Consider the following 12252-nt stretch of genomic DNA (forward strand, 5'->3'; position numbering starts at 1 on the left):
GTTATCTTTAATGGAGACCCGTGTGTAAAATTTGTAGACATGGCCAATAAAATTTGCCACTCTGGGATGGTTTCACAGCATACGTTAATTTGTGCATTGGTACAAAAGGTGTATATCTTGTCAGGTCTTATCCCCAATAATTGTACTGCTCTCTCAATGGCCTTTAACAAAATTCTAGCCACAAGCATTGGGTAAGGAGTAAGCTTTGTTCTGGTTGTAATGGAAGAAGGTCCACTTACTCTATCACACAATCTCCTTGATGAAGGACTGCTGTGGGTCCCTCTTTTGTAACACAAAAACTGTTATTTCCAAGGGTTTTTAAGTGACTCTTTCAACCACACTGGATAAAGCCAATTCAACTTCTCTCAAAATCTCTTGAGCTTTTTTTGTAACCTGGCATGGTGAGTTTAAAGCACTGTCTCCCCTTAAAATATCATATAATGGTTGCAATTGATAGGTAGTCAAGCCTAACACTGTTTAGCTTCTATGTTCTTAAGGAAAGGTTTTGTACTGTAAGCACCTTAGGGTATATTTCATATCCTAAATATTGAAAAAGAGCATGTCTTTGAATTTTTTCTGGAGCTATATGCAATTTGTAGTTACTTAGTGTTTCTATGGTCTTTTGTATACATGCTTCTGACATTTGCTCCTCAGATGCACATCCCAATATATCATCTGTGTAATATAATAACATAACTACTGGAATAAGAGCAACATACATTTGGCACATTGTGGGGCTATTTTTCATTCCCTATGGCAAAACTGTCCATTCATATCTTTTATAAGGCTCAGCTAAGTTAATGCTGGGCACTGAAAAAAACAAATCTTTTCATATTCTCCTTATCTAGATGAATAGAAGAGAAACAATCCTTAATGTCTATAACCCAAAGGGACTATTCTCTAGGCAATTGAGTAGGAGATGGAAGTCCCGGCTGAAGAGTTCCCATAGTTTCCATCTGTTCATTTACTTTTCTTAAATCAATCAGCATCCTCCATTTTCCAGATTTCTTTCTTACAACAAATACAGGGGAATTCCAAGAACGTAGAGAAGGTTGGAAGTGTCCTTGGTCAAGTTGCTCCAATACTATATCTAATAAGGCCTGAATTTTATCTTTGGCTAAGGGCCACTGTTCTATCCAAACTGGTGTATCAATTTTCCATTGAATAGGAACAGGTGAGAGTGTTGGCAGGCCTTCAACAGCAGCCCTGCCTAAAAATAACTCATTTGTAATCCTAACTGTTGTAAAATGTCTCTTCCCCACAGATTGATGGGGATTTTTTCAACTATAAAAGAAGTAAAAACTCTTGTTTTGCCTTCAAATGTCTATCTCAAAGGGGTAGTACGAACTTCAGCTGCTATTGATCTTCCTATGCCAGATATATAGATATCTGTCTTAATCTTTGGCCAGTGACTGGTCAGTTGGCACCTCTAATGTCTGTATGATCTGCACATGTATTTACCAATTCTTCTAATGGTATGTCATTTATAAAGATAGTGAGCATAGGACAGTCAGCTGTCACAAATGCAATCCAGAATATTCCTGGATTCTGTTGCTTGGAGTCAGAATCTGGGCAAATATCACCAGATTGTCTATTAGAAGTCTGTATCAGTATACTTCTCCTGGTTGATAAGTCATACATTGTCTACCTGTATTAGTTACTGGGATATTATCTACACATTCCCCAGTTTCCTACATCAGTGTATGGATGGACACTGTTTTGTAAGTACTCTCAGGAGGTGAAATGGTCAAACCTAATGCGCATGGAGGCAAGGGATCCCTAGGTTGGAGAGAACAGATTTTATCTCTCTAGGGGATATCTCAGCATTTTAAGCTTCAAACAATTCTTTTCTCCTCAATTGTAATCCCTTTCATCCATCAGCTTGCTTCCTGGCTGATTGTGTGATCTCTTTCTCCCATCAGATTGCTTCTTGGCTGATTGGTCATGTCTGAATACTGAACTTGTAAAGGCTCTCTTGGTGTACCATAGGCTACCATCATGCTCCAGGTATTTTTTGTTTTGGACCCTGGGGCTGAGCCCCCCATCCCATTTTGCTTAATCAGTCTACATTCTAATGCCCAATTGAATCCTCTGGTGCATTTTGGACATGGGATTTTGGGTCTTGTTTTCCCACCTTGTTTTCTCACTGTCTTTTTGGCAACATGGAGCTTTCAAATTCCCTACTTTACCACATTGAAAGCTTTGATGAGTCTCTCTGGAAGTCCCTTGCCAAAGGGGACCTTGTCTTCCTATGTTCGGGTCTTGGGATGTCTGCATTATACCATGGCTATAAAAGGTATTTGTACTCACTGTGGCACAGTGTCTTATGATCTCCTCTAAAGAAGTATTCTTGTGTAGTCCTAGTATAATTCTTTTACAAACCTCATTAGCATGTTCTTTAGCAAGTTGCCTTATCATAATTTCTATTGTTGCATTTTCACTAATAGTTCATATGACAGCTGTCTGGACACATCCCACAAAATCACAAAGGGTTCATTTGGCCCTTGTTCTGTTTTGGTGAAGGCTTCTCCTCTATCCTGTTTACCTGTGAGAAAACACCATGCTTTGATAGTAGTGGAAGTAATTTGCTCATAAGCTGCTATGGGGTAATTAATCTGTACTGAAGTGTCTACATAAGAACTTACACCTTTTAAGTTGGTCACAAGTGATTGGTGTATTATCTCCAGTTTGCCTATTTCATTGGGCTTGTATTCTACAGAGTTCACTATGTTCTGAAAGCCACAAGTTTTGTCCAGGTTCTAAACATGTCCTTGCTATAGATTTCCAGTCACTAGGGGTTAATATTCCATAAACCAAATTCTGTATTAATATCTTAACATAAGATGATGTAGACCATAAAGTATGCAAGCCTTTTTTTTTAGATCTTTTATAATTTCTAGATTAAAAAGAGTGTATCTTCTCCTTTCTTGACTGAAGAGTTTAGCTGTTTAATCACAGGATAAATTTCTATTCTCGTCTGTATTGTGCCCTTCCTCTTTGGCTTTAAGTAGTGCCTTTTGCAATGGAGTCATGCGAGGGTGTTGCTAAGGGGATTGCTGATGATGTCACTGCCTCTCTCCTCCTCCTCCCTCCACCCAGGAAGGTGAAGTTGATGGGGGAGGACCAAGAGCCTGCTCAGGTGTAGTAGAGTTGAAGCTGAGCTGTGAGAGTGAGAGTCACATTTTTAAAGCTCATTTAACTCCCCATGACTTTCGGCAATATTTTCATTATCTTCTCCCTTCTCTTCCTCTTTCTCCACAGACTTCCTTGTTTGACTGTTCTCCTTTGAGCTTTTCTTTTTTCTAGAACTTGTGAGATTCTACAAGGCCAGTTGTATTATGGTATATATATAGAATTTCCTAGAAATTAACAGGGGCGGAGAAATGGCAGAAACACCGGATTTTCAAGCCTTTCCACCTCTTTATCAATATTATATAACCCAAAAATAGTCTTAATTAAAATAAAGATAAGAAGAGCAACCCCGCCAAAGAAAATCGCAGTCCCCAAAAAGGTTGGTTCGGGGGGGGAGATCCGAGCAGGGAGAGAAATTAGGTTCCCAGGAGAGTCCAAACCGGGGGAAGGCCGATCTCAGTTTGCGCCGCCCCAACCCTCATTGGGCTTTTCCGGGCGGGATCCCCGCAGGGCGGGGGAGCATTGCCCAACGCAGTGGGGAGCTTTTTTGGGGCCAAAGGTTTCCCGGCCGGGACGGCGAGACACTGGGCAGAGTTTGTTGGCGGTCCCGGGTCTGGGTTGGGGGTCTGTGGGTTCGCGGTCACGGAAACTCCGACCACAAGAGGTCCGGCCGGGGCAGTGACATTTCCCCTTGTCTTGAGGGGCCCGAACCCCTCAGCCCAACAGTTTATAGCTCCCATGAATCCATCCTGTTGGGGGAAGGGAAAACCTACCAGGCACCCCATAACTGGGCCGGAAATCGTTTCATCTCCCCGCTCTGAGAAGTCAACCCCTTGCCTGGAGACCCACCTTAAAGGTTTTTTAAACATAATAAAAAGAGAAAAGAACGTCAGCAGCTTCTATGCAGAAAAGAGCAGGTCACAAACCTGAAGGCCTCAAACACAAAATGCATCAGACTTCCTCCTTAATAATGTTCTAAGAAGAGACCATTAAAATCCAAAGAGGTTAGAAGATAAATGGGGAAAAAAGAAAGCCTTTAAAAGGCAACCTTCCGAAATGAATTGAAAAATAAAGAATTACTAGAAAGTAGGATTTTGGAATTGGAAAGACAAAGAACACCAAAGAAAGTAGGATCTGTGAATTGAAAAGAAAATTTTACAAAAAAAAAATTAGTGAAATGGAAAAATTCCCAGACCAAAACAATACATTAAAACCTTAATTGGACATATACAGAAAGGAAAAAAAAGCTAATGAAAAAAAATTTTTAAAAATTAGAACTAAAAATTAAACAATGATTCTTGGGACAGCAAGAATAGTCAAGAAAAAAGAAAAAAAATGACAAACTGAAAAGACCATAATTTCCATTGCAAAAACGAAGACTTGGAAAATATATCTGGAGAATAATCTGAATTTTGACTTTCTAAAACAGGGATGAAAAAAGAGCCTGATCTATTTTACAAAAATACAAAGGAGCTGCCCAGATGTAATAGAATTTGAATAAAATGGCTTGAAAAATCAGAACACCTCTGAAAAAACCCAAAAATAAAACCCAAGGAATATTGTGGCAAAATTTGAACATCGATTAAGGAAAAAATTCAAGCCAAAAAAAACATTTAAATACGAGGTCCAAATAGATACCCAAGTCTCGTTCTCATTAAAGGAAAGAAGGGCCTGGGAATATATACCGAAGGCACAAGAACTTGAGATGAGCCAAGAATAAATACCCAGCTAAGTTACATTTTTTCCAGGGAAGAAGATGGAATTTAAGAAACAAATGAATTATTTGTTTCTGAAGAAAAACCAGAACTAAAAAAAATTTGTTCCAAGAATGAACTAAGAGATGAAAAGGTAAAAATAACTTTTGAGAATTGTTTTTGTTGTGGTATACAAAAGAATAATGTATAATTTGATTTTTTGATAAACAAAAAGAAGTAGATATGGAAAAAGGATGATGGCAGAAAAGGTGGGAAGGAGGGATAAAAAGAGGGAAACCACATCCCACGAGGTAAAAAACTTATAATTGGGGGAATTTAGAGGGGGGGGTTGTGTGAATCTTACCTCATCAGATTGGCTCAAAGAAAAATAATTGACATTTGTTTTAGAAAAATTTCCTTCCTCATTAAAAAAGGGGGAGGAAAAGGAAAAGAAAAGAGTAATAAGGGAAAGGGAAAACCAAAGGGGGAGGAGGGATTATAAAGAGGGTAAATCGTGATACAAAGGGTACATAAGTTTGGGGAAAGAGGGTTGGGGGGAGGCAAGAAAAATAAAAAAAGGGGGGGCAAAACAAAAATTTTCCTTGGGGGTTAAAAAATTAAAAGGAAAATTTGGCAAAAAGGGGAAAAATAAACGGGAAAAATTTTTAGTTAAAAAAAATTTTCTAACCAAAATAAAAATTGAAATAAAAGGATGGAAAACTCCCCGGGGCCATAAAAAGTACAATACAATATTAAAAATAAGACCAATGGTATGGACAACCCAAAGAGAAGTTAAAGAGTAAAAGAAATGACAAAACTGTAATGTAGGGATTAACCTTGCACCTAAATTCAAATCAAACCAAAAAAAATAAGAAAGAAATTTTGGGGAATAAAGAAATTGAAAATTAATGGGATCAGAAAATTGTGGAGATAGAAGGAAATACCCATAGTTCATGGAAGCATTCAAAAATTGACCAATATTAGGACATAAAGACCCTTAAAATTAAATCAAGAAAGCAGAAATAGTAAATGTTTCTTTTCAGATCATGATGCAATAAAAACTACATTCAACAAAAAGGGAAATAGACCAAAAAGTAATTGAAATAAAAATCCATCTTAAAAATGATTTGGGGAAGAAAATTATAGATACAATTAATAATTTCCTCAAGATAATGAAAATGATGAGACACTACCAAAATTTGGGATGCACCAAATGGTAATAAGAGGGAATTTTATATCCCTAACATTTGAATAAAAAAAGAAAGAAAGATTAATGAATTGGTTAATAAAAAACTAAAAGACCAAATTAAAACCCCCAAAAAATACTAAATTGGAAATTTAAAATTAAAAGGAGATATTAAAAATATTGAAAGTAAAAAACTATTGAACTAATTAATAAAACTAAGAGTTGGTTCTAGAAAAAGCCAATAAAATAGAAATTTTTTGAAATCTGATTAGAAAAAGGAGGGAGGAAAATGAAATTATGTCAAAAAATGAAAAGGGAGAACTTCCACCAATGAAGAGGAAATTAAGAAATAATAAGGATTATTTTGCCAACTTTATGCCAATAAATTTGATAACCTAAGTGAAATGGATATCCTCCAAAAATACAGACTTCCCAGACTAAAGGGAGGAAGTAAATTGTTTAATAGTCCCATTTCAGAAAAAAGAAATAGAACAGGCAATTAAACAACTCCCTAAGAAAAAAACCCCAGGACCAGATGGATTTAATTGAATTTTACCAAAAATTTAAAGAACAATTGGCCTCAATGCTATATAAATGATTTGATAAAATAGGGAATGAAGGAGTCCCCAAATTCCTTCTGCACAGACATGGATGATACCTAAACCAGGTAGGCTGAAAACAAGAAAGAAAAAATTATAGACCAATCTCCCTTTTAATATTGAGCTAAAATCTTAAATAAGATATTAGCAAAAGACTACAGAAAATCATCTCCAAGATAATACACTATGATCAATAGGATTTATACCAGAAATGCAGGATGGTTAAATTAGGAAAACTATCAAAATAATTGGATTTAATAACCAAATTAACAAAAACCATATGATCATCTCAATAGATGCAGAAAAAGCATTTGATAAAATCCAACATCCATTCCTATTAAAAACACTTGAGAGTATAGGAATAAATGGACTTTTCCTTAAAATAATCAGCAGCATCTATTTAAAACCACGTAAGCATCATATGTAATGGAGACAAACTGCAACCATTCCCAGTAAAATCTGGGGAAAAATTCCCCACATCACCTTATTTAATATTGATTAAAACGCTATAAGAATAAGAGCGGAAAGAGATTAAAGGAATAAGAATAGGCAATGAGGAAGCCAAATTATCACCTTGCGATGACATGATGGTATACTTAGAGAAACCCCGAGATTCCAAAAAGTTATTAGAAATAATCCACAACTTTTAAAAGTTTTTTATAAAATAAACCCACATAAGTCATCACATTCTTATATATATAACAAAAAAATAAAGTCAGAGTTACAAAGAGAAATTCCATTTAAAGTAACTACTGATAATATAAAATATTTAGGAATCTATCTGCCAAGGGAAAATCAGAAACTTTATGAGCAAAATTACAGACCACTTTTCACACAAATTAAGTCTGATCTAACCAATTGGAAAAATATTAAATGCTCTTGGATAGGGCGAGCAAATATAATAAAGATGACAATATTACCTAAACTAATCTATTTATTTAGCGCTATACCAATCAGACTCCCAAAAAACTATTTTAATGACCTAGAAAAAATAACAACAAAGTTCATATGGAAAAACAAAAGGTCAAGAATTTCAAGGGAATTAATGAAAAAAAAATCAAATGATGGTAGCTTAGCTGTACCAGATCTAAAATTATAGAGCAGCAGTTACCAAAACTATTTGGTATTGGCTAAGGAATAGATTAGTTGATCAGTGGAATAGATTAGGTTCAAGGGATAAAACAGTCAACAAATATAGCAACCTAGTCTTTGACAAACCCAAAGATCCCAGCTTTTGGGATAAGAACTTTTGTTTGATAAAAATTGCTGGGAAAATTGGAAACTAATATGGCAGAAACTAGGCATTGATCCATACTTAACGCCGTACACCAAGATAAGGTCAAAATGGGTTCATGACCTAGGCATAAAGAATGAAATTATTAATAAATTAGAGGAACATAGGATAGTTTACCTCTCAGACCTGTGGAAGGGGAAGGTCTTTATGACCAAAGCAGAACTAGAGATCATTACTGATCACAAAATAGAAAATTTCGATTATACCAAACTGAAAAGTTTTTATACAAACAAAACTAATGCAGACAAGATTAGAAGGGAAGCAATAAACTGGGAAAATATTTTTACAGTCAAAGGTTCTGATAAAGGCCTCATTTCCAAAATATATAGAGAATTAACTCTAATTTATAAAAAATCAAGCCATTCTCCAATTGAAAAATGGTCAAAGGATATGAACAGACAATTCTCAGATGAAGAAATTGAAACTATTTCTAGTCATATGAAAAGATGCTCCAAGTCATTATTAATCAGAGAAATGCAAATTAAGACAACTCTAAGATACCACTACACACCTGTCAGATTGGCTAAGATGACAGGAAAAAATAATGATGATTGTTGGAGGGGATGTGGGAAAACTGGGACATTGATTCATTGTTGGTGGAGTTGTGAACGAATCCAACCATTTTGGAGAGTAGTTTGGAACTATGCTCAAAAAGTTATCAAACTGTGCATACCCTTTGATCCAGCAGTGTTACTACTGGGATTATATCCCAAAGAGATTATGAAGGAAAGGGACCTGTATGTGCACGAATGTTTGTGGCAGCCCTTTTTGTAGTGGCTAGAAACTGGAAACTGAATGGATGTCCATCAGTTGGAGAATGGCTGAATAAATTGTGGTATATGAATATTATGGAATATTACTGTTCTGTAAGAAATGACCAACAGGATGATTTCAGAAAGGCCTGGAGAGACTTACACGAACTGATGCTGAGTGAAATGAGCAGGACCAGGAGATCATTATATACTTCAACAACAATACTATATGATGACCAGTTCTGATGGACCAGGCCATCCTCAGCAACGAGATCAACCAAATCATTTCTAATGGAGCAGTAATGAACTGAACTAGCTATGCCCAGAAAAAGAACTCTGGGAGATGACTAAAAACCATTACATTGAATTCCCAATCCCTATATTTATGCACACCTGCATTTTTGATTTCCTTCACAAGCTAATTGTACAATATTTCAGAGTCTGATTCTTTTTCTACAGCAAAATAACGTTTTGGTCAGGTATACTTATTGTGTATCTAATTTATATTTTAATATATTTAACATCTACTGGTCATCCTGCCATCTAGGGGAGGGGGTGGGGGGGGTAAGTGGTGAAAAATTGGAACAAGAGGTTTGGCAATTGTTAATGCTGTAAAGTTACCCATGTATATATCCTGTAAATAAAAGGCTATTAAATAAATTAAAAAAAAAAGAAAAGAAACTGAGATCTGAAAAAAAAAAAAAGAAAAGAAATTGAATCAGGACCTTTATGATTGTAATATTCACATAATTGATCTCCTACTAGTTTCCAATTATCTGCCTCTATTTCTTCTTCCTTGAAGAACCAAGAGGACATGCATTCTAATGTTTCCAAGAGTCCACCAATCTGCTCCCACACTACAAGCAAACCTTACTTCTTTATTAGTGTAAGTATGCTTTCTATAGAGCTCCCTCAGGGTGCGGATGGGGGAGAATCTTTTCCTAATATCTGCCCCATTTCAGCTAGAAAAGGAAAGTTACTAGTTTAGCCTTTAACAAAGTAAATTCCCTGTTTGTTTATTTCAATACTCACTCTATTTTATGGTCACAAAGACTTCTTCACTGAAATTAGGGTCCTTGGCCCATGTTGAGGGCCAAATGTAAAGTATGGGCTAGCTCCCAGGAGGGCCTCTGGGTCAACCAGAGTCTGGATAAGTCAAAGCTCTTGGGCTTTAGGGGGAGAAGTGAAGGAGGAAGGCAAGTTGCCATACTGCTTGCCAAAGATGTATCCTGGATTCCTGAGTCTGGAGTCTCCAGCCTCTCTCCTCCTCATTCTCCTGACCTCTCTCCTTTCACCATCCAATCCTTGCCTACAATTATCTTACACCAAACATTCAGCAAGCACCAATGGTGAGGAGAGCTATCATCCAAATATATGCTAGTAGAGCTACTGTCTCACATACAGTAGGTAGTCTTAAGTGCTCTCTTGTCTGATTCCTAGTTTCTAACTTCTACAAGGGGAAATTTTATGTCTCCATAGTTATGTGAATAAAATAGAGAAAGAGGAGATCAATAAATTAAGTATGCAATTAAAAAAATGAGAAAAAGAACAAATTATAAATCCCCAATTAAATATCATCTTGAAAATTCTGAAATGAAAAGCTTAATAAAATAGAAAATTAAAAAAAAACTAGTGAAGTAATAAACAAAGCATAGGAATAAAGAGAGCTTTCTTTAAAATAATAAGCACTATCTATCTAAAACAGATAGCCAGCATTATTTGTAATGGAGAGAAGTTGGATGCATTCCCAGTAAGATCATGGATGAAACAATCATGCAGATTTTCATCACTATTATTCAGCATTGTAGTAGAAATATTGATGTTAGCAATAAGAAAAAGAATTGAACGAATTAGCATAGGCCAGGAAGAAATAAAACTATCCTTCTTTGCAGATGATATGATAATATATTTAGAGAATCCTAGAAAATCATCCAAAAACCTACTGGAAAAAATTCACAGCAATAGCAAAGTGGCAAGATATAAAATAAACCCCCACAAATCAGCAGCATTTCTACATATTACTGACAAAACCCATCAGCAAGAGATAGAAAGAGAAATTCCATTTAAAATTAGTGTAAACAAAATAAAATACTTGGGGTCTTCCTGCTAAGATAAATTCAAGAACTAAATGAACACAATTACAAAATACTTTCCATACAAATAAAGTCAGATCTATTCATTTGGAAGAATATCAAGTACTCATGGGTAGGCTGAGCCAATATAATAAAAATGATAATACTACTTAAATTAATCTACTTTTTTAGTGCCATGCCAATCAAACTCCCAAGAATTTATTTTACAGATCTAGAAAAATAATAATAAAGTTCATCTGGAAGAACAAAAGGTCAAGAATTTCAAGGGAATTGATGAAAAAAATTGCCAATGAAAGTGACCTAGTTGTGCCAGACCTAAAAATATATAATAAAGCATCAGTCATCAAAACCATCTGGTACTGGCTAAGAAATAGAGTAGTTGATCAGTGGAATAGGTTAGATTCATGGGATAAAATAATCAATGACTTGTGTTTGACAACCCAAAGACCCCACTTTTTGGGATAAGAACTCACTATCTGACAAAGCTGCTAGAAAAACTGAAAACTAGAATGGCAGAAACTAGGCATTGACCCACACTTAACACCACATACCAAGATAAGATCAAAATGGGTTTATGATTTAGACATAAACAGTGATATTATAGGCAAATTAGAAGGACACAGGATTGTTTACCTCTGAGATCTGTGGAGAAGGAAGGAATTTGTGACTAAAGAAAAACTGAAGCTCATTATTGAATGCAAAATGGATAATTTTGATTATATTAAAAAGGATGTATACAAACAAAATTAATGCAGACAAGATTTTAAAAAGTAATAAATTAGGAAGAAATTTTTACATTCAGGGGTTCTGATAAAGGCCTCATTTCTAAAATATGTGGAGAATTGACTCAAAATTTTAAGAATTCAAGTCATTCTCCAATTGATAAATGTTCAAAGAATATGAACAATTTTCAGATGAAGAAATTGAAACCATTTTAGTCATATGAAAAGATGTTCTAAATCACTATTGATCAGAGAAATGCAAATTAAGACAACTCTGAGATACCACTATGCACCTCTCAGATTAGCTAGGATGACAAGAAAAGATAATGACAAATGTTGGAGAGGATGTGGGAAAACTGGGACACTGATACATTATTGGTGGAATTGCAAAGTAATCCAAGCATAATAATCAATGACTACAGTAATCTAGTGGTTTGGCAAACCCAAAGACCTCAGCTTCTGAAATAAGAGCTCTTTTTTTTTGACAAAAACTTCTGCGAAAATTCTAAATTAACATTATAGAAACTAGGCATTGACCCATACTGATACCCTATACCAAGATAAAGATAAAATGGGTTCGTGATTCAGACATTAAGAGTGATACTATCTGGGCAGCTAGGTGGCACAGTGGATAGAACATCAGCCCTGAAGTCAGGAGAATCTGAGATCAAAAGTGTCTCAGACACTTAACACTTCCTACCTGTGTTACCCTGGGCAAGTCACTTAACCCCAATTGTCTCAGAAAAAAATAAAGTAAAGTAAAGTAAAGAGTGATACTAT

This window comes from Sarcophilus harrisii, chromosome 1 (assembly GCF_902635505.1).
Source record: "Sarcophilus harrisii chromosome 1, mSarHar1.11, whole genome shotgun sequence".
In the NCBI taxonomy this organism is placed as follows: Eukaryota; Metazoa; Chordata; class Mammalia; order Dasyuromorphia; family Dasyuridae; genus Sarcophilus; species Sarcophilus harrisii.